General features: G+C 43.5%; 1 long non-coding RNA gene across 2 annotated transcripts in view; it reads left to right on the top strand.

The window, feature by feature from the left end:
- The window catches only part of LOC125943137 (uncharacterized), a 32058-nt gene extending 10049 nt beyond the window's left edge, over positions 1-22009 (top strand). Inside the window, exons 1-3 of one of the 2 annotated variants that reach the window (XR_007465587.1) lie at positions 18299-18489; positions 20363-20404; positions 21226-22009. This is a non-coding gene — a long non-coding RNA (uncharacterized LOC125943137). Of the gene's footprint in view, positions 1-18298; positions 18490-20362; positions 20405-21225 lie in introns of those variants that run through there. The other variant, XR_007465588.1, reaches the window with a different exon arrangement.
- Positions 22010-23363: the final 1354 nt, after the last annotated feature.

Here is a 23363-nt window from a genome sequence, read left to right as displayed (position 1 = left end):
TTCACCCCGATCGAAATGCGGCCACCGCGGCCAGGATTTGATCCCGTGACCTTGTGCTTAGCAGCGCGACACCACAGCCGCTAAGCCACTGCGGCGCGTCATCGTGTAATCACAAACGGCAACGTTGTGCATTGGCAGCTGAGGTCTGATGAACAACGTTTTTCCATTCACTGTATTACTCAGTCGTCAAGAGACAGCACTGGAAAATCCGCAGTGCAGGCTCTGGTGCAGGCAAACTTCTAATACTGGTCGCACGCGGTAAAGCCGCGTTATTTCTTGCACGTGACAGGGTGGAGGTGTTGGACGTGGTATGCAACGTGCCCCTCTGTAACATTGCTGACGTATCTTCTAAAATGACACCCGGCCGCTTGTAGAGAAGTATTTCGTATATTTGTTCATGAGCTACAGGACTTCCATGATGTGAAAATAAAAGTTTCTAATTAACGAGCAGTCTGTCTTTTGAAGGCACCCATTCTTTTTTTAAGGTTAGAGCAGCAACATTTTATTTGATACATAATGTGTCTGAAGAACTACAAAGGCTCGAGCAGCAATAGGCACACTTCGTACAAGAAATAAGAATTGCAAGTTTAAAAATAATTCAATAACAACAAGCAGAGCACAGCCATGAGTCGCTGAAAAAAGGAAAACAAAACAAGTGGTTTGTCTGAGCAGATTGAACTTTCACATCAATATTGCCTGTTATTGCAAAAACGTCTGAACTTCATCACATTGCAGGCCTTTCATGGAGGAAGAACCACGAGAAACTATAAAGCTAAACATGAACAAGCGCTTTATTAACTCCCGCGTTTCCTTTTTTTTATCTCCATCTCCAGGTTTTATCTCCATGCTTTCAAATCTTTCAGGCATCACCAGAGATTACGGCATTTTTGCAAAGCTTCATTCCAATCTGTCCGCTGTTCCTACGTTTCCCTCTCTCTTCTCGCAAATACCCGCGCTGCTCAGTGAGGTCATTTGCACATTCTTCGGTATACAGATTGTTATCGTACTTTCTTGGCTTCGTACTTACGAATGTCTCCAAATACTGAGGTCACAATCACTTATTTATTCGCGATGTTTAGTTGATCGTGAGCCAATTCTCATAGGCGTATCGTTTTGGCCCATATACAATGATTGGAAGCCCCACTGGGTACCTCAAAATGAAAGTCATTGGCCTACATCGCCCTTGGAACGTTCATTGCACAGAAGAAAAGAATCGCTACTTGCGCTTATGCCATATAATGCCTAATTATAAATAATGCATTATTATACATGCATAATTAAATGCATGCATAAATGCAGAAATGCATTGTATTATAAAAAATATAATGCATATTATATGCCATATTAAAATAATGCCATATTTATCTCTGTCTGGGAAATATCTTCGTTCCGCAGTGGTAAAAGAATACGATGACCATGATACTTGGTTTTGCTTAATTTCCCCGAAATCTGTTTCTAATTCTGTCGCGTGCGTAATGCACCTAAGTTTTATTTCTTCCGCATATACTTTTATTCCTTGCTCTATCCACGCCTTATTTAATTCTGTTGCTATCACTCCATCTTTGTTGAGTCTTCGAGGTTATGCCCCCTCAAGTTTCACGCGCATTCGGGTCTTGGATATAGCGTTTTGAACTTAATTGTATTTCTTTGAAACTTTGCTCTGTACCATCAGGTTAGTCGTGCGTTTCTGTAGTTTTTGCTTTGGTTGTCATTATTAAGTAATGTGCGCTTGTATTTGCTTGCCTAAAGTGAGCATTTGATCCACCACTTCTAACTATACTTACTTTTTTTGTGACTTGTGTTTCTCTCTATCTTACAGATATCAGTGGCCCTGTTACATCTTCATGCTGCCTTCTATGTGGTCTAATACACGGCAACAATGGCAATAAAATAAGATAAGCAGCAGGCATGCATAGCCTGTCTGGTAAAACAATGCAGTTAATCAACACATTCCTTAACGTACATGATATCGAAAAACACCTCAAAATGCAATGCTGATGCTCCTTATGAGTGACACTGTATATGACCTGCCATAACTCGCCGACAGCGCGAGAAACGGGTGTTGCTTCACGGGTACAGTGCTGTTGCGCCGTGTTATTAACTTAGGTAAGAAGCCTTATAAAGAAATCAATTAAATTAGTTTAGGAATCATTCAATCAAGAATGCAAGACGTTAGAAGAATGTAGCTTTAAAACCTGGAAAGAACTGCCACCTACCAAGCGTGAATTACAAAAAAATTACAGTGGTTCAGTACAGCGGAAAGTCAGCTGGCGGGGCACGTATGAAAGAGTGAGTTGAGATAATTTTATTTGGAATCATCTAGAATGATGACGTGCTAGCAATGACGAGGTAGAATTGCCAAGAAGTTCATCACGTGAAGGACCGTGGGGTGCCGAGGCTGAGTTTCCCGGTAAATCTCTTTGGCTGAACGCATAGATCTCTTTAGCCGTTAGAAACAAGTATTGAGTTTTGAAAATATTACAGGAAGAAGATACGTCGTCATCATACGCAACTATGGCTTCAGCGTCTCTCATTCTTCGTCTCGCGCCAATGCTCTATGCGTGCAAGTGTACGCCATAGTGTCACAGCATGCATTATCTTTTTTTTTCATGGGAACATCGTGAGAACCCCGCCACAAATGCGCTTGCTAACAGAAAGAAATGTACGTCAAAATTTAGTCAATGACATGCGATGGTCGCTGAAAAACTTTCCTAATACTGTCGCTTTGTGGTTGACCTAGACAAATAGAAACAAAAACTTTATGCAAAACAGCAGAGAGCACCTTATGTTAGAACATTTCTCACATTTGTGATATAAATTAAGCAAGAAATCATGAAACATGAAGAGATGATCGCGTAACTGAAATTCAATCCATCACTTCGCGCATACCGTGCCGACCATCTCAATTTGAATTCACATCCATATTTGTTGCAGGGTGGGAAGCTTTGCGGTCAGTGAGCAATGGTGCTATTTATTTTTTTATAGAAGCGCACGCTTTTTTCTGCTTGTACATTTCCGTTCTAAATAAATGATCACATCCTGCAAAAATCTAAAGGATGCAGTGAAGCGATTTTATCAATTATATAATTTGTTAAGAGGCGAAACGGGTTGCCTTACTTTGTTTTTTTCGAAATATTACTTCTATTTTTCATTAATCAACATTGCCCGTTGTCTTCAAAGCGCGTTGGTAACATATAACGGTGCTGTGCTTGATGGTAAGCTCGAAAGGCAGTTTATCATTCTTTCATTTATCTACTCCCATGTGCTGTCTAAACTTTAGCAACCATAAATTATGCAGATCTTACGAACTATGGCAGTTGATGTTGTGGGAATCTCCTTGCAGGTTGCTGGCTATCCAGCATTCCTTAGGGTTCCACAACGCGTTACCAGGTGGGCCAAATTGTTTGAGCAAGGCGAGCAGTGGTGTTTATTGCGGCGATCGTATCACGGTGACGACAGGAGTTCCACAACGGCAGTTCGGTGCGAGTTTACAACTTGGCAGTTGTTCGGTTTAGCATAGGCAGTGGATGGGCGTAATCGAGAGAAACGCGCATTCTGTCATCATCTGTGAGCAAGTATGGTGCAGTCGTACGTACGGATGCCTATCTCATGTGGTGTATTTTAAAACTTCCATGACCTTCGTGCTATGGCGAAGAAATGTTAAAACCTGTTGGACCTGTGTCGATCATGGAGACGGTACAATGTAAGACAGCTTTTACGAAATGTTAGCCGCCACAAGTAACGTACTGCGGAATACTTATTCTTCCTAGGGAAGAACAAGAAATATAGGCAATAGAGAAACGCTAACCGCTACCGAAGCAGGCGCATGACAGTCGGCCTATTGTCCACCTCCCACACCTATCATATCGATCTGATGTGTTTAGAAATTACGGAGATGCAGGTCACCAATAGGAAAGGCGCACATTTGAAAGGATGCATTCTAACCCATGCTATTACTTTTCCATTGACTAACTACAGCTGTGGCTTTAAGCTAACAATGGCAACTTGTAAATAAGCATGGAAGATGCAAGATCAAATTTGCCCTGTAAACATATTGCTACCCGGGCTACCACAAACACCATGGTATAATGACACGAGAGCTGTAACTGTCGTAGCTGCTTCGTTAGGTTGCCTTGTTTTTGTTTTATTGAAGACAGAATCTTCCTAGATTTGAATTACCAAGCTCATTTCGCTCAGGTAACTTTAAATACAGATGATGCACCACTCCTCATAGAAGCAAAGACAGAAAGAAAGGAAGCATTGAAGGAAAGAAAAGTGTATTGGGTGGTTCTCAATATGGGGCGCTATAACGTAAAATTATTCCAAACTGTTGATTTCAATTTTTGCAATCAGCCTCCACGATTGGTGAAAACATTTTAGGGCCACTCCCAACATCGCCTGTCTGTCACGCGACGTCACGAAAACCGCGATAGCTCCCCATCTGATATAACGTGTATAGACTGATTATACGTGATGAAACCGCACAAAAGAAAAATAATCAGTCCTGATTCGACGCCTTTTCACCATTAGCCCTCTGCTATTGGTCCAATGTTTTCTGGTTACGCCCACTTCGCCTATCTGTCACGCGACCTCACAAAACCGCGATAACTCACCAGGTCGAAGTGACGCGTACGCGAAAAAAATGCATTAATATGCCGAACAAAACTGAAAATTTTTCTGAATAGCCACAGACTGCCCCGTTCCGAAAGGAATCAAAGATGGCTGCCCGCCGATCGCTCAGGCCCTCGCTACTCGAACCTGCCTATGAGCATGTATTTATTTGCGCATGATAAACCTTTTTGCGTGGCAGTGAAACGTTATCTTGCCCTTTCGGCATGCATACAACATCGCTCTGATAACTCTTCCTTGCTGAGGATCCGTTTTAGCGGCATTCTTATCCTTCCGTTGCACGCCGCCGCGATTTTCGACCAGCCACCGCAAGCTAAGTAGGCGAAGCGGACCAATCGGAGAAGCCGGCACCACCCTCTTCATGCGGTTATCTATTTTCACTGTGCTGGCTCGGCCCCATCGAAACCCTATCCACTAGAGCGTGCTCCTCGCCTCTTGTCAGCCAATTAGATAAGAAAAACCGCTGAGTGTAGACAGTGTAATTGGTTTTGAAAGCGAACAAAGAAAGGTGACTGCCTATTAACGAGCAGAGAGTTTGATTGGGTTGTTCAGACAACGCTGCAGGTCTCCACCCGATGCTTGCGTCGGTGGTTGCGTAAATTTGACGTCAGGAGTTTGGAATCAAAACAGTTTGGAATCATTTTACGTTATAGCGCCCATGGTTTACAAATATTTTCCAGCAATATTTGTCCTAAAAAAGAGGCAGCACACGTTGATTGCTGCCGGAGAGCCAGGTAATATGCCTTTTATTCATCGGCGAACTCATAAACAAACCGCATAATTGACAATGACCTATTTCAGGTAGCAGCAGACACTTAGTTAAGCCGAACTACTAGTCTTTTGTCTGTGCCTCTATTATGTGAACACCCGTAGGTATGTGCTTTAAAATTCAATGTTAAAGGCAACGTGATAAATAAATGAGTCTATCGAAGCTACCAAAAATTTACCATGAAAATTGAAAGCTCCGCTCTTAAAACTGGGCACATCTAATCAGCATTTTTATTCCCGGGACACCATTGTTCGAGCTAGCGTAGCAAAGTCGAGCAAAAATGCTGCTTCAATCTAGCTTGCAGTCGTGTGAGGCCCGCCTGTGAGACAGGGGCGGACTCAAAGCAGGTCCATGGGGGTGGTGGTGGTGGTGGGGGGGGGGGGGGGGGGTATCAATACGTCCGGGAAAGAAGGTGGGAGGGGGGTGGCTCGCAACTTGGATATATTGTGAGCGCTGAATTCAGTGCTGCCATTCCCAAGGGGGGGGGGGGGGGGGATGGGCCTTCTCTGTGTATACACCAGTGCTGCGAGATGACCAAGCAGTTTTGAATTGTTGTTCCTGCTCAACAATTCCACGAGTAGATCAGTTGGTACGGTTACAGGACCTGTCGGTACTTTTATTATTACTATTATTATTATTCTTATTTTATTATTATTATTATTATTATTATTATTAGTAGTAGTAGTAGTAGTAGTAGTAGTAGTAGTAGTAGTAGTAGTAGTAGTAGTCGAGGCAGAAGTATATTTTTAGTCATACATTAGTATTACTACGGTGCCTATACCTTTTCATGTGTCTAATTCTGGCGTCTCAAAGAATCCGTTGGCCACGATTCTGCGGGCATGCAAGGAGCACTCACACAAAATTGACATTTTCCACATACATTTGCCAGCTTTTTAAGCAGCACTCGAGCCCATTTCGTGATTTAATTCTAGAAATGCCAATTTTTGTTTGTATGTTATGTGGTGGGCTGTTGATGTATGACATGTGTACTCTTGGTTCTTGTTTGTTAGTATGCGTCCACCTTGTTTCATGTTACCGGGTGCTTGGTGTCCAGACTTCCCAAAATATCGATGAGTTTTGTCATTAATGACATGATTTGCTATGGTATGCTATGGTATGCTATTTTATGATCTGTTACGTTTTGGTATGCTATGTTGTGTTATAATAGGTATGGTATTTGTTGTAAACAACAATTGTATGGAACATGCATCTTTTTTCCTGTTTGTTGATCTATATGAATCTATGCATGTGTGTTATACCATTTCTAACGTGTGCCAGTACCAATGCCACGAAGTGTTCCACGGGTACGTTAATAATTTTGATCGAATAATTATAACAATTTTTATTTTGGCCCATCTCTGAGTAAATTCACAGATTAGAAGAGCAAGGAGAATCACGTCGTCCTACCATGCATATTACTAGTAGGGACCATCGCAATTCTCTGCATATTGGAAGAGTGGCGAAAGGAATCGCTATGTCCAGAACTGCTACGCGCACATGTTGTCCTGCCGCTGGTGGACTTTATAATAGGGAACCAAATTACTAACGGGATAAGGAGGCCTCAGCCCTTCAATCCATTACATAAGGTTCTATCATGTTCGAATGTGGCATCTTAATAGAACATTTTTTTTCATAGTATATATACCCTTGCTACCGTGACATACCCGTCGGCAAGATAGCCTTCTTAGTTCAGTGACACGGTATTCATGCTGCGTTTTTTCGGAAAAGCTTCATCCGCTGTAGTTCCCAATTTATTAGCAGTGATCGGTTATTGATCGATGGAATCTTACTATATTCTGTATCTTGCTATCGCACCCAACAGAAGTTCAACCTTTCTGCTGAAGTCATTTTTTTTTCTTTCCCGTCCTCTTCCCACAAAGGTGATTACACCGACATTTTTCAGCAGCCCTGAAAGAACACTTTTGTTTTACCTCAATTCAGTAAAGAAACAGTTTATTGAACCCTCCATTGCACGGTATCATGGCAGATGGGATGTGAACGAAAAGGCGCAAGGCGGCAAGCTTTTCGGAAGAAAATGAGGGCTGAGGAAGTGCTCCTCTATATAACAGCCAGGATGCCAGGCAAGCCATCAGCTCAAAGCCGGCTTTCGCCTACTGAAAATAGTGGTATCAATTTTTCCACTCTTTCGACTAAAGTTTTAGTACTTGGAGATCGAGCGAAATACCTTTGGGCTAAAGAGAACTGGAAAGAACGAAATGCACAAGCAATAGAAAACTGTATTTTTTTCGCTTTTTTGTGTACAATATATTTTGTTTTTGCAGCTCCGTTTCCTTCATTCTCTGCCACGACAAAATATATCGTATACAGCAGAGTGCTGCTAGGGCTGCTGTTGACCGTTAAAAAATTGTATCTTGCAGCGTGTCTGCTCGAAACAGTTTACGCCTTTGTTTGCTATTCTGCATTTTTTTTACAGAAAGATGAGATGTGTAGGGTGTGAGAGAAAATCTCAATCCGGTTACCTGAAGTTTTCGGGTTTGTTTAGAACGCAATGATGAAGTATTTAAGCCTTCATTTCTGATCCTTACTTCTGGATTTTCGACTTTTACTATAAAACTCCAATGAAACTGGGCTGTAGTTTAGGACTGAAACTTTAAAGCGACCTCTCCTGCCTTACGCACTTTGTACTCGGACAACAGAAACATGAAGGTGATATTTAGATGAAGAAAAGCTGATTTGCTCCTTATTTCACTTTTCTACGGTATGCCTACGTACCAGAGAGGCAAACTTGGCTGGCAAAATGATCTTCAAGCAACTCGCGCAGGGCAAGTGTATTTTGATACCACAAGTGCTTCGTATTGCGGTTGACTGCCGTAGTGATAGCGACAAACGTAATCACCCAGCGTAAACTTACTCAGCATCATCATAATATACATTACTACGGCATTCCCTTATAAAAATGACTATTGAAATGTTGTTGGCATATTGTTGAGGAATTGTTGACACAATATCCTTTCAATAATATCTCAATACTTATTGAACGTACACAACAATACCTCAACAATAAAGTTGTTGAGCGCTTCACAACAGTAAAGTCATTGACTAATTGTTGTTGACATATTGTTGAATAATGTTGAGTACTATTGAGAATTGTTGAGCAATATTGACATTGAATCTATGTCTGAAACACACACGCATAGGTGTGTATGTGTTTTACACATATATATTGTTTTATTGTTCACTTAACCACCACTAAATATATAGAGTGTCACATAACTCGAACCAAAGGCCTATCTCTCAAGTCGTAACTGGGGGAGCTTGTGGCAAGACGACGCTGCCGCAGGCGTTCCGCTTCGTTTGCCCTAAATTCAGGTTCGGCGGCTCTTCGCTGACGTTTTGCCTGGGCTTCGGAAGCCGTCACGCTAGAATCAGCATGCTACAATCGGACGACAAGCTTCGCTTACTAGAATCCGACGACAAGCTTTGCTTACGTAAGATATGCCTTTGCTTACGTAAGATGCTTACGGCGACAAGCTTTGCTTTCAGATATATATTCAATGTCAATATTGCTCAACAATTCTCAATAATATTCAACATTATTCAATAATATGTCAACAACAATTAGTCAATGACTTTACTGTTGTGAAGCGCTCAACAACTTTATTGTTGAGGTATTGTTGTGTACGTTCAATAACTATTGAGGCATTATTGAAAGGATATTGTGTCAACAATTTCTCAACAATATGCCAACAACATATCAATACTCATTTTTATAAGAGACTCCATTTTCTCGACAGAGGAAGAGCTCTTGACTTTGTCTCTTTGGGTCCCACGTATGACAGGGGCAGTTCAAAGAAGCGTTACAGGTCCCCGTGCCCACAGGGGATATGCGACATTGCGCTTGGACCCTTTCTGCACTGCCTCCAGGATGGGCCCACTTTAGCTACCCCTGTATCTATGCCTTTTAAAGAGAAACTGAGACTTCCACCCAAATGTAGCAATTCGCTACTATGGAAACCCAACCGGGTTCCTCGAAAGAAAACTTCGCAGTTGAAGAAAAATTCGTCCTGGTCCGGGACTCGAACCCGGGACCACCGCCTTTCCGGGGCAGCCGCTCTACCATCTGAGCTAACCAGGCGGCTAGCAGATGGCAGGGCGAAGTCGAATTTGTCGACAACTCGAAGCAAAGGCAAGTATATGATGTAATAGTTCAGCGGAAATCCGCTAGGTGGAGATAAGTAATTAAAGAGAAACTGAGACTTCCACCCAAATGTAGCAATTCGCTACTATGGAAACCCAACCGGGTTCCTCGAAAGAAAACTTCGCAGTTGAAGAAAAATTCGTCCTGGTCCGGGACTCGAACCCGGGACCACCGCCTTTCCGGGGCAGCCGCTCTACCATCTGAGCTAACCAGGCGGCTAGCAGATGGCAGGGCGAAGTCGAATTTGTCGACAACTCGAAGCAAAGGCAAGTATATGATGTAATAGTTCAGCGGAAATCCGCTAGGTGGAGATAAGTAATTAAAGAGAAACTGAGACTTCCACCCAAATGTAGCAATTCGCTACTATGGAAACCCAACCGGGTTCCTCGAAAGAAAACTTCGCAGTTGAAGAAAAATTCGTCCTGGTCCGGGACTCGAACCCGGGACCACCGCCTTTCCGGGGCAGCCGCTCTACCATCTGAGCTAACCAGGCGGCTAGCAGATGGCAGGGCGAAGTCGAATTTGTCGACAACTCGAAGCAAAGGCAAGTATATGATGTAATAGTTCAGCGGAAATCCGCTAGGTGGAGATAAGTAATTAAAGAGAAACTGAGACTTCCACCCAAATGTAGCAATTCGCTACTATGGAAACCCAACCGGGTTCCTCGAAAGAAAACTTCGCAGTTGAAGAAAAATTCGTCCTGGTCCGGGACTCGAACCCGGGACCACCGCCTTTCCGGGGCAGCCGCTCTACCATCTGAGCTAACCAGGCGGCTAGCAGATGGCAGGGCGAAGTCGAATTTGTCGACAACTCGAAGCAAAGGCAAGTATATGATGTAATAGTTCAGCGGAAATCCGCTAGGTGGAGATAAGTAATTAAAGAGAAACTGAGACTTCCACCCAAATGTAGCAATTCGCTACTATGGAAACCCAACCGGGTTCCTCGAAAGAAAACTTCGCAGTTGAAGAAAAATTCGTCCTGGTCCGGGACTCGAACCCGGGACCACCGCCTTTCCGGGGCAGCCGCTCTACCATCTGAGCTAACCAGGCGGCTAGCAGATGGCAGGGCGAAGTCGAATTTGTCGACAACTCGAAGCAAAGGCAAGTATATGATGTAATAGTTCAGCGGAAATCCGCTAGGTGGAGATAAGTAATTAAAGAGAAACTGAGACTTCCACCCAAATGTAGCAATTCGCTACTATGGAAACCCAACCGGGTTCCTCGAAAGAAAACTTCGCAGTTGAAGAAAAATTCGTCCTGGTCCGGGACTCGAACCCGGGACCACCGCCTTTCCGGGGCAGCCGCTCTACCATCTGAGCTAACCAGGCGGCTAGCAGATGGCAGGGCGAAGTCGAATTTGTCGACAACTCGAAGCAAAGGCAAGTATATGATGTAATAGTTCAGCGGAAATCCGCTAGGTGGAGATAAGTAATTAAAGAGAAACTGAGACTTCCACCCAAATGTAGCAATTCGCTACTATGGAAACCCAACCGGGTTCCTCGAAAGAAAACTTCGCAGTTGAAGAAAAATTCGTCCTGGTCCGGGACTCGAACCCGGGACCACCGCCTTTCCGGGGCAGCCGCTCTACCATCTGAGCTAACCAGGCGGCTAGCAGATGGCAGGGCGAAGTCGAATTTGTCGACAACTCGAAGCAAAGGCAAGTATATGATGTAATAGTTCAGCGGAAATCCGCTAGGTGGAGATAAGTAATTAAAGAGAAACTGAGACTTCCACCCAAATGTAGCAATTCGCTACTATGGAAACCCAACCGGGTTCCTCGAAAGAAAACTTCGCAGTTGAAGAAAAATTCGTCCTGGTCCGGGACTCGAACCCGGGACCACCGCCTTTCCGGGGCAGCCGCTCTACCATCTGAGCTAACCAGGCGGCTAGCAGATGGCAGGGCGAAGTCGAATTTGTCGACAACTCGAAGCAAAGGCAAGTATATGATGTAATAGTTCAGCGGAAATCCGCTAGGTGGAGATAAGTAATTAAAGAGAAACTGAGACTTCCACCCAAATGTAGCAATTCGCTACTATGGAAACCCAACCGGGTTCCTCGAAAGAAAACTTCGCAGTTGAAGAAAAATTCGTCCTGGTCCGGGACTCGAACCCGGGACCACCGCCTTTCCGGGGCAGCCGCTCTACCATCTGAGCTAACCAGGCGGCTAGCAGATGGCAGGGCGAAGTCGAATTTGTCGACAACTCGAAGCAAAGGCAAGTATATGATGTAATAGTTCAGCGGAAATCCGCTAGGTGGAGATAAGTAATTAAAGAGAAACTGAGACTTCCACCCAAATGTAGCAATTCGCTACTATGGAAACCCAACCGGGTTCCTCGAAAGAAAACTTCGCAGTTGAAGAAAAATTCGTCCTGGTCCGGGACTCGAACCCGGGACCACCGCCTTTCCGGGGCAGCCGCTCTACCATCTGAGCTAACCAGGCGGCTAGCAGATGGCGAATTGCTACGCAGTAGCGAATAGCAGTAGCGAATTGCTACATTTGGGTGGAAGTCTCAGTTTCTCTTTAATTACTTATCTCCACCTAGCGGATTTCCGCTGAACTATTACATCATATACTTGCCTTTGCTTCGAGTTGTCGACAAATTCGACTTCGCCCTGCCATCTGCTAGCCGCCTGGTTAGCTCAGATGGTAGAGCGGCTGCCCCGGAAAGGCGGTGGTCCCGGGTTCGAGTCCCGGACCAGGACGAATTTTTCTTCAACTGCGAAGTTTTCTTTCGAGGAACCCGGTTGGGTTTCCATAGTAGCGAATTGCTACATTTGGGTGGAAGTCTCAGTTTCTCTTTAATTACTTATCTCCACCTAGCGGATTTCCGCTGAACTATTACATCATATACTTGCCTTTGCTTCGAGTTGTCGACAAATTCGACTTCGCCCTGCCATCTGCTAGCCGCCTGGTTAGCTCAGATGGTAGAGCGGCTGCCCCGGAAAGGCGGTGGTCCCGGGTTCGAGTCCCGGACCAGGACGAATTTTTCTTCAACTGCGAAGTTTTCTTTCGAGGAACCCGGTTGGGTTTCCATAGTAGCGAATTGCTACATTTGGGTGGAAGTCTCAGTTTCTCTTTAATTACTTATCTCCACCTAGCGGATTTCCGCTGAACTATTACATCATATACTTGCCTTTGCTTCGAGTTGTCGACAAATTCGACTTCGCCCTGCCATCTGCTAGCCGCCTGGTTAGCTCAGATGGTAGAGCGGCTGCCCCGGAAAGGCGGTGGTCCCGGGTTCGAGTCCCGGACCAGGACGAATTTTTCTTCAACTGCGAAGTTTTCTTTCGAGGAACCCGGTTGGGTTTCCATAGTAGCGAATTGCTACATTTGGGTGGAAGTCTCAGTTTCTCTTTAATTACTTATCTCCACCTAGCGGATTTCCGCTGAACTATTACATCATATACTTGCCTTTGCTTCGAGTTGTCGACAAATTCGACTTCGCCCTGCCATCTGCTAGCCGCCTGGTTAGCTCAGATGGTAGAGCGGCTGCCCCGGAAAGGCGGTGGTCCCGGGTTCGAGTCCCGGACCAGGACGAATTTTTCTTCAACTGCGAAGTTTTCTTTCGAGGAACCCGGTTGGGTTTCCATAGTAGCGAATTGCTACATTTGGGTGGAAGTCTCAGTTTCTCTTTAATTACTTATCTCCACCTAGCGGATTTCCGCTGAACTATTACATCATATACTTGCCTTTGCTTCGAGTTGTCGACAAATTCGACTTCGCCCTGCCATCTGCTAGCCGCCTGGTTAGCTCAGATGGTAGAGCGGCTGCCCCGGAAAGGCGGTGGTCCCGGGTTCGAGTCCCGGACCAGGACGAATTTTTCTTCAACTGCGAAGTTTTCTTTCGAGGAACCCGGTTGGGTTTCCATAGTAGCGAATTGCTACATTTGGGTGGAAGTCTCAGTTTCTCTTTAATTACTTATCTCCACCTAGCGGATTTCCGCTGAACTATTACATCATATACTTGCCTTTGCTTCGAGTTGTCGACAAATTCGACTTCGCCCTGCCATCTGCTAGCCGCCTGGTTAGCTCAGATGGTAGAGCGGCTGCCCCGGAAAGGCGGTGGTCCCGGGTTCGAGTCCCGGACCAGGACGAATTTTTCTTCAACTGCGAAGTTTTCTTTCGAGGAACCCGGTTGGGTTTCCATAGTAGCGAATTGCTACATTTGGGTGGAAGTCTCAGTTTCTCTTTAATTACTTATCTCCACCTAGCGGATTTCCGCTGAACTATTACATCATATACTTGCCTTTGCTTCGAGTTGTCGACAAATTCGACTTCGCCCTGCCATCTGCTAGCCGCCTGGTTAGCTCAGATGGTAGAGCGGCTGCCCCGGAAAGGCGGTGGTCCCGGGTTCGAGTCCCGGACCAGGACGAATTTTTCTTCAACTGCGAAGTTTTCTTTCGAGGAACCCGGTTGGGTTTCCATAGTAGCGAATTGCTACATTTGGGTGGAAGTCTCAGTTTCTCTTTAATTACTTATCTCCACCTAGCGGATTTCCGCTGAACTATTACATCATATACTTGCCTTTGCTTCGAGTTGTCGACAAATTCGACTTCGCCCTGCCATCTGCTAGCCGCCTGGTTAGCTCAGATGGTAGAGCGGCTGCCCCGGAAAGGCGGTGGTCCCGGGTTCGAGTCCCGGACCAGGACGAATTTTTCTTCAACTGCGAAGTTTTCTTTCGAGGAACCCGGTTGGGTTTCCATAGTAGCGAATTGCTACATTTGGGTGGAAGTCTCAGTTTCTCTTTAATTACTTATCTCCACCTAGCGGATTTCCGCTGAACTATTACATCATATACTTGCCTTTGCTTCGAGTTGTCGACAAATTCGACTTCGCCCTGCCATCTGCTAGCCGCCTGGTTAGCTCAGATGGTAGAGCGGCTGCCCCGGAAAGGCGGTGGTCCCGGGTTCGAGTCCCGGACCAGGACGAATTTTTCTTCAACTGCGAAGTTTTCTTTCGAGGAACCCGGTTGGGTTTCCATAGTAGCGAATTGCTACATTTGGGTGGAAGTCTCAGTTTCTCTTTAATTACTTATCTCCACCTAGCGGATTTCCGCTGAACTATTACATCATATACTTGCCTTTGCTTCGAGTTGTCGACAAATTCGACTTCGCCCTGCCATCTGCTAGCCGCCTGGTTAGCTCAGATGGTAGAGCGGCTGCCCCGGAAAGGCGGTTGTCCCGGGTTCGAGTCCCGGACCAGGACGAATTTTTCTTCAACTGCGAAGTTTTCTTTCGAGGAACCCGGTTGGGTTTCCATAGTAGCGAATTGCTACATTTGGGTGGAAGTCTCAGTTTCTCTTTAATTACTTATCTCCACCTAGCGGATTTCCGCTGAACTATTACATCATATACTTGCCTTTGCTTCGAGTTGTCGACAAATTCGACTTCGCCCTGCCATCTGCTAGCCGCCTGGTTAGCTCAGATGGTAGAGCGGCTGCCCCGGAAAGGCGGTGGTCCCGGGTTCGAGTCCCGGACCAGGACGAATTTTTCTTCAACTGCGAAGTTTTCTTTCGAGGAACCCGGTTGGGTTTCCATAGTAGCGAATTGCTACATTTGGGTGGAAGTCTCAGTTTCTCTTTAATTACTTATCTCCACCTAGCGGATTTCCGCTGAACTATTACATCATCTATGCCTTTTGAACGTCGCTATTGGAAAAGACAAATAAAACTTCAGCGTAATAGAAGTTACAGCTTGTCAAGAAACATTGGGAAGAACTCGCAAGCAATATTTTTTTGTAATTTGTTTGGAGAGTAACTAGCATGTTTAGTAAAGGGTTTGTGCCAGAGACTGCATTTTTTCAAGTTTGACTGGTTGCTCGGATGATCTCGTTTTGTTCTCGCAACTTGTCATAGTGGTTTTTGATTTGTGGCAAAGCCAGTGTCAAGCAGACACCATTTACTTTTTTGTTTGCTCATATGTTTTGTTTATATCAAGTACAATGTATTGCATGTACGGTACGTTATATTGCACTCTACGTCCATACCACAGTTGTACTCGTGCCTACGGGTGACTAAATTTCATTTTCAACTTGCCGGCATGTTCTCGTTTTGAGTGCCCGGATAAGAGCTTTGACTTTTGGCTCAAGGTCACTTGAAGATCGCCGACAACGGGAGCTAAAAGCATTTCATGCTTAAAAGAGTAGGCAACCTTAAACTTTGACTTAGGTGTTTCTTTTTGGCACTCGCATCCCGGCGTTGGTGTTCTGTGCTTTGGTAAGCAGTAATAATTGATTCCTGATGAATTATAATTATTCCAGACACTTCAGTAACTCAACTTGAACTAAGCTTATGCTTTGATATCATGTCTCTAAAGAAACCGATGGATTTTGCACTGTATTATTTTTTAATTTGTTTCCTAATTTATTTTTAATCTCGTCTCAGCTAATTAGTTATAATTATCCCAGACACTTCAGCAAGTCAGCTTGCAACAAAACTTATGCTTTGATATATCTATAATGAAAGTCATGAATTCTGAACTGAACCATTTTTTTTTTCTTTTTTCTGATTTACTTGGATTGCGTCCCCGGTCGTCTCAGCTAATTAATTCTAATTATTCCAGAGACTTCAGTGACTCAACATATAGCTAAACTTATGCTCTGATATCATATCTATAATGAAATTCGTGAATTTTGTACTGTACTATTTTTTTCGATTTATTTTCACCTCCTGATCATCTCAGGAGGTGAACCGGAAGTACTGTCCAAAGAACAAATGGCACTCGACGCTTCTGCCACTAAAAACTCCCGATACAGCTTTCTATTGTTCAATACGTGCAACAGAAAAGTGATTTTTTTCTTTTTCTTTTTTTTCCGACCGTGAAAGAAGCCCGCGAATACACGCAAAATTGCCGCAAAACTAGCCGCTCGAGGCACTATGCGTGTATCCGCGGGCTTCTTTCACGCTCGGAAAACACTTTTATGTACCACGTATTGGGCAACAGAAGCTGTATCGGGAGTTTTTTCCTGTTGCTCTATAATTTTCTGATTGACACTTTTCATCTAAATATAATATCCGAGAAGCTAATTATTTATTATTAATTGAATAATAATTATTATTTATAATGATTATCTAATTATTTATCTAATGCAAAAATTTGAGTATCTGTAAGCGACGGCAAAAAACATTACCTTGGTTCTGTCCAGCTACGTGGAATTTGCATATATTTAAGTGTCAGTGCAAGAAAGTTACGAAAATTTTTAAAAATCACTTGTAGCAGCTAGGTACCATAAATCTTATCGCTTAGCTTGGTTATTCGAAGAAACGGACATTAGTAACACAAGAAATTGAAACTAATATTCTAATAATTAACAAAAAATGACTAATGAACTTCTTAGTTAATTATTTTATGACATATTGCAATATATGAATTGTAGCCGGTGAGTTTGCAAGATGCATCCACATAAAATGAATTTCCAGGATAACACCAGTTTCGAGATCGTCCCAAAGTGTGGGACGAAATATGTGGGCGTTTTAGTTACTTTTGTGCTTTAATGTATAAAACAGCATTTTGGTAACAAAGTAAGAGTAACAAAAGTGCATTTTTGCGGCGAGTTTGATGGCGCATATCTCCAAATTGGTGTCATTCTGGAAATTCATTCCAAGTGGATACGCCTGACAAGCTCACCGGCTCAAATTCGTAAATCGCAATATGTGTCGTAAAGTAATAAAATAAGAAGTTAATTAGTGATTTTTTGTTAATTAGCTGAATCTATGTTTCGATTGCGCGTGCTACTAATGTCCGCCTCATCGCTTAACCCAGCTCAATGATAAGAATTATGCTACCTGCCACAGGCGATTTCTAAAAATTCCGTATGACCACCCTATGTATATATATATATATATATATATATATATATATATATATATATAGACACAAAATTGGAGCACAAGACAAACGTCTCAACAAGCAGTGACCAATGACCGATGATTGGGCACCTCCTGGATTCCCATCGGCTTCTATTGTAAGTGGCCAGTGCCCTGTCTGTGTCAGAAAACGGCATTGCCTCCATGTTCAATATGGGCAAGATGGTGGGAAAAGTAGTATGCAAGCATAATAAACAAATATGTTTTTAAAGAGTGCGTTTCGTTTAGTTGGTAGCCCTTAGCGCACAATAGAATGAAACAAGTTTGGGTGATCTCTGCGACGTGGTGTCCATATTTTACATGAAAGCCTAGGTCTTTTTTGTAACACGTAGAGACGGGGTGCTGGCCAGTGTGTTGGGAAACTGCTTGGCCACCACGCACAATCTACGCTGTTATACTTTGCCGGTGGCAAATCATAGCGCAGAAGCACAGGTACAAATGTTTAATCAATGGGACGGCATGCTGTCTACCGTTTGTCATGATGTCAAACTAACAAGCACGAACAGCGACAATTGTGTACGTTGTTGGTCCGTAGTTTATTTCGCGCCGGTTGCTTCACGTATTAAAATAAATGTTTCTTTTTAATACAAACGATGAAAACTGTGCGCGCACACAGGGCGCGACATTTGCGCCGTTTGAATTTTGCACTATTTCCCGCGCGCGCCGTACGTGCCCGGCCGGCGCACTGCGCTACCGCGATAAAGAAAATAGTTCCTCAAGGAAGCTAAGCAGAAAACTTTCATACTCCTGCAAACCACATAAATTGTTAAGAAATACCTTTATATTAGAATATTTGTTAATAAATATTGCAATTCATGTCTATGAAAGCGTGGATTTGTATGCGCGTTTTTGTGTGAATGCGCGCTTGCGCTGTTGACTCTTTGGAGCATTCCAGAACTTTGTGCGTGCGGCGGTATGTGTGCTGGTTGCGTGATGAGTTTGCTGCGTTTTCTGTGCCCTTTGCCTCGCTGTGACATCTTTTGTATATTTCAACCTGTTGCTCGCTCTTTATGGGCTACACGTTGCCTCGAAGATCACCATGATCGCCTCCGACTCAGCCAAATCGAAGGTGAGTGAGTGTTTCGAATTCCACTTGCTCGTTCATTGCGACGCTTTCAGCAAAAGTGCGTAGAGAGCCCGTGCGTGTCTTCCACGCGCTTCTGTGCTCGTTTTCATTACTAGTACTATCCTTCCGTTGCGAGAATTGGTTGTGCAGCACTAGATTTGTTATATTGAGCATGAAGTTTTGTCCTGATTTAACTTCACAGCGCGCTTGCGGCGACGTAAAGCAGCTATGTGGAGCCAGCTAAAACAGGGCATGTTGTGCGCGCCACGATTTTTGGTACGGTGTTTCAGCACCGATTGAAATTAGCCTTATTAATGAGCGCTCGTGGGCTCTGCCGTTTTGGTGAGCAGCTGTGTGGAGCCAGCCAAAAAAAAAGGCTTGTTGTGCGTGCCACGATTTTTGGTACGGTGTTCCAGCACCGATTGAAATTAGCCTTATTAATGAGCGCTCGTGCTCTGCCGTTTTGGTGAGCAGCTGTGTGGAGCCAGCTAAAACAGGGCATGTTGTGTGCGCCACGTTTTTTTGGTACGGTGTTCCAGCACCGATTGAAATTAGCCTTATTAATGAGCGCTCGTGCTCTGCCGTTTTGGTGAGCAGCTGTGTGGAGCCAGCTGAAACAGGGCATGTTGTGTGCGCCACGTTTTTTTGGCACGGTGTTCCAGCACCGATTGAAATTAGCCTTATTAATGAGCGCTCGTGCTTTGCCGTTTTGGTGGAAACAATGCGACGTGAAGTAATCTGAACTGTACTGTAATCAAGTATATTTCGTTCGCGCAACGCCGTCCATTGACGTGCATCTACTACATGGCGTGTCGGGATCGGCGAAAATATGCGCGGGGCGTTTTGCCGTTCGAATGTATTCTGCTGCGCTGTTCGCTTCAGGATCGAGTGCCCAGAGTCCGCTGACACGCCGTGCGGTAGACACGCGCTGTGGCGCGATAATAATAAAGAATTGCAAGGGCGTATATGTGATTCTATGTGATAGGTGAGATAAGAAAGGGCTGATGGCAGCGAATGCTGTGAAATCATCAGGTTATGTGTGGTTTGTTTTCCGCCGGTAGGCGCGCGGTGAACTTTTTTTTTTAGCCATTATCTCCCTTCGACGCCATCGAGTACTTCGCGCTAACGCCTTCGCGTAGGCGCTCTATATTCATGGAAAAGGCAGATTCTGTGGGATTCTATGTTCTGCTTTAGAGGGATGAAACATTCAAAATAACGTCATCGTGTGAAGTTTCAGCCTTTGGCCCTTCAGTAACTCATTGATTTAACTAAGTTCGAAAATCAGTAAAGGAACGAGATGCTTGGGCATATTTGCCGTGTCGTCCCACTGTGCTTCCAGTGGCATGTAGGCGTTATCGACAAATGTAAAAAATTAGCAAGGCTTTTTATGAGATAGAAGTAGACAGCTATGTCAATAAGTTATTTTTGCTTTGAATTCACACTCTAAAGAGGAGAGAGAGTGAAAGGGGAGCGTATCCTTGTGAACTAAATGATGCTTTGATATAAGCTTGGAACAATGGTTTGTTGGTGGAGCAGTTCTGTGGAATACTTAAGAGAGTAAGCAAATTGCAGTAGCAGCAGTTAGACGGGGAGTAAAAAAATGCAACACTAGTTTTATATGAACGAGCTACCTTTAAGATGTGGCCACAACAGTTCAGTAGATGAGCAAAATAATTTTAAAAATTTTGGAGAGAAATTAAAAATAATTTATTTGCCCACCTCACACTGCCAGTGGCAAGAGCAGCCATGCTTTAATGTTTTCAATCAGTCATTTATATCCATCCATTTATGTCGGCCTAATCGTCCATATAGATGTTTTGATTGTTGCTTTTGAGTTATCGTGGCATCACATTTTAATACTGACATCTGTTTTCAGAATCAAAATGAGCCTGGAGACGCCACAGCCGGAATGCGAAAGGTGAATTCTTTGGCCATTCATCATCTAGCGTCACCATGATCAAATGCACTGTTGCCAGGAGAATGTATTGCCGGGAGGTATTCTTCTTAAGATTTAGTAAAACTGGTAGCATTAAGTGCCTCCTTTGCGATTTTGCATAGCCTTTGATTTGCGAGTCGATTAAATTATTTAATGAGGTGGGCAGTTGGCACACCCTGACTTTGTGTCTTATGTACACATTCAGCTGAGTAGGTCTGGGACACAGCAAGCGAATCTGATGTGTAGTGGTAATCGCATTAACGTCAACAGTTATCTTACTGTTTGAGCTGCTACTGCTGCTTGCCAACACAAGCAGCAGTTGCCCACGATGGCGTGAAAGAGGTTCATTGAAGAGGCACATACTCTGAGTCACATACCCAGAGATCCAAGCAGGTCCATCAGATGGTTATTAACCCACTTCCCTCAACATAGCAGCCCTACCCATTAGGCCATTGACCACCTAGTGACACAAATTGGCTGGAAAATACTTAGAGGCAGACACCCGAAAGTATGTGAAGTAACCTAAAAATGCTACTTGCATTAAAGTTTTTGATGCTTTGGTTTACTTACTATTTTATTTTGTACTGGGTGAATCCTTGTTTTTCTGAAGCACATGGCATCCTAACAGGATAACAAGCTATGACATTAGTTTTAGTTGTTTTTATTAGTGACATTAGTTGACATTTTAGGTCTGGAGCAGGCAGTATTTCTGTGATTTATTTGGAGTGTGGCTGTTGTGTAAATGTGCTTAAAATCCTTAAACTACCTCACTAATATTTACCTAAATGTGCCCTTTCACATAGGTTGGAGAAGTGCTCATTCAGATGATCCTGGCACAGATTGCCATGGTGGACCAGGCAAGTTTGCAGCGGCCTTGATTCACAATGTGTTCACAGAGAAGAACCTCATGGGCCACTCACTTCTCGAAAACACCACCACCAATAGGCAAAAAGAGGCTCTTGGCCTTATTAGGGTCAACACTGTTATAGGCAAGTACCGTACATCCTTTTTCCCATTGCATTTTTGCATTCACATTTTGTACTTGGAATTACTAGCTTGCTATTAGCACAACAAATGATTTTCAAGTAGCCTGTGTCTGCAACTACGTGCTACAATAGCCTACTATTTGGGATGAATGTTCATTTGATCTCAAGTCTCTAATGCCTCCCTACTAAAGTGCTAAATTTTAAAAGCAGCCTTAACTGCCAGAAGTGATTGGTGGCTACAACTGACAAAGTTAGGTGTATTTGCACATTAGTTGCTCTACTTGACTGTCCATGCAATGAACAGTTGCAATGAAGCAACTACCAATCTGTGAAGCATGCTACCAATCTGGTGGTATAGCGGGTGTGCTTAAGTAGCCTGAAAGTGTTGTTATAATATAGGAATTGTGGAGAAGCTATGCTCAAGTGCAGTTACTGCTCAACTCGAGGGACAGCACTTCCACCAAATTTCAGCAATCAAAATGGCCCTCCAGATTCTCTAACACAAAACATAGTGGTTTCACCTACTTCGACAGACCACATTGAATTAAAGTTGCTCCAGTCTTGAAGGAGGTCCATGTGGTGGCAGACAGTAGCCTTTTAGCAGAGGGAGCTTAAGTTATGGGGCATAATTGTTTGATTGTTTTGATGAAAGCAACAATAAGAAGAGTTGCCAACTTCGTTGTCAACATTGCTATAGTTTAGCAATGTCCATTCATTCTATGCACTCAACCTATTAAGATCCAATTTATCACATTGTATTCTAGGATGTGGAAAAAACTAAGGTATTTATTTGACTTTTCCTCACGTTCCCATAAAATGATCAGTACTCAATAGGCCCTTGGCAGCTACTATATAAAGCTTCTTACAGAACATGAGGCATATCCACAGCTCCCACTCTGAAATTGTTGGAAATGTCTCCTGCTTTCTTACTTCAAGGACGCACTTGCCTGTTTTCAGCGTTATTATGGGTTTACTATGGGTTTAGATTTATCAAAGATTGAATGAGCTTTGTAGGTGTTCATGTTTAACCCTTTGAGGATCACATATTTTCTGGAAATACGTCCCCCAATTTAAGCGTTATATTTTTATTCTGGATTGTTCTTCAGAGTGACCTTTCAAGAAAAAAAATGGGTAAATAATTTTTTAGGTCACAAAGTGACAAAGGTTTCTTAGTGTCCGCTGTTTTACACCATGTTTATTGTAGCATGCAGGGCAAACTAGCATAATCACATTTTTTAAATGTAATGACACTCACAAAACATTAAACTAGGTGAATACTCCCAAACTACTTCAGCGATGGGCACCATAGGGTACAGAGAAATATCAGTTTTAGAAGAAGCCAAGGGGCAACAGCACAATCAGGATTTTTGTAGAAGTCGCAGAAGGTTACAGAATCTGTAATGTGATGCTTGGGGACACTTCATTGTTAAAAGGTATGCTTATTTATATGTTCTTTCGCTGCCTCATATTTATGGTTATGACCACACGATTTGTTTCCGCCACTCTACATGCATGGCAGTGACCCTCAAAGGATTAGCAGAGCCAGTCTACTTGCATATTTCTCTTGTAATACTGGGCATTTCTTCGTATTTCTTCTTCGCATTTATTTGTGTTAGTGTAACCAGGTTGGCGTGCAACTGCAGTAAATCCTCGGTATAAGCGGTATTTTCTTTTAAGTAGAGAGGCATAAGAATGGCCATCATAATGCGAGAAGTACACTCCAGTATCATATGAGCTGGTAAAACAAATTCAGATATACCATACTCAATTCTGGCCGCATAACCGTATTTGGAGCAACTCCTGCAAGGAAAAGTGCAATAAAGTGCTGCACATTTTGATTATGATTGTTGAGAGAACTAATTTTAGTTGCCAGTAGTCTACCTTGAAGTTTTTTCACCAACAGTATGAAGTCTTTTTTTTTACCATTTTGTTCCTAAGCAAGCAACGTTCACATT

The sequence above is a fragment of the Dermacentor silvarum genome, chromosome 2, assembly GCF_013339745.2.
Source record: "Dermacentor silvarum isolate Dsil-2018 chromosome 2, BIME_Dsil_1.4, whole genome shotgun sequence".
NCBI classification, from domain to species: domain Eukaryota; kingdom Metazoa; phylum Arthropoda; class Arachnida; order Ixodida; family Ixodidae; genus Dermacentor; species Dermacentor silvarum.
This window is presented reverse-complemented; position numbering and strand designations above follow the sequence as displayed.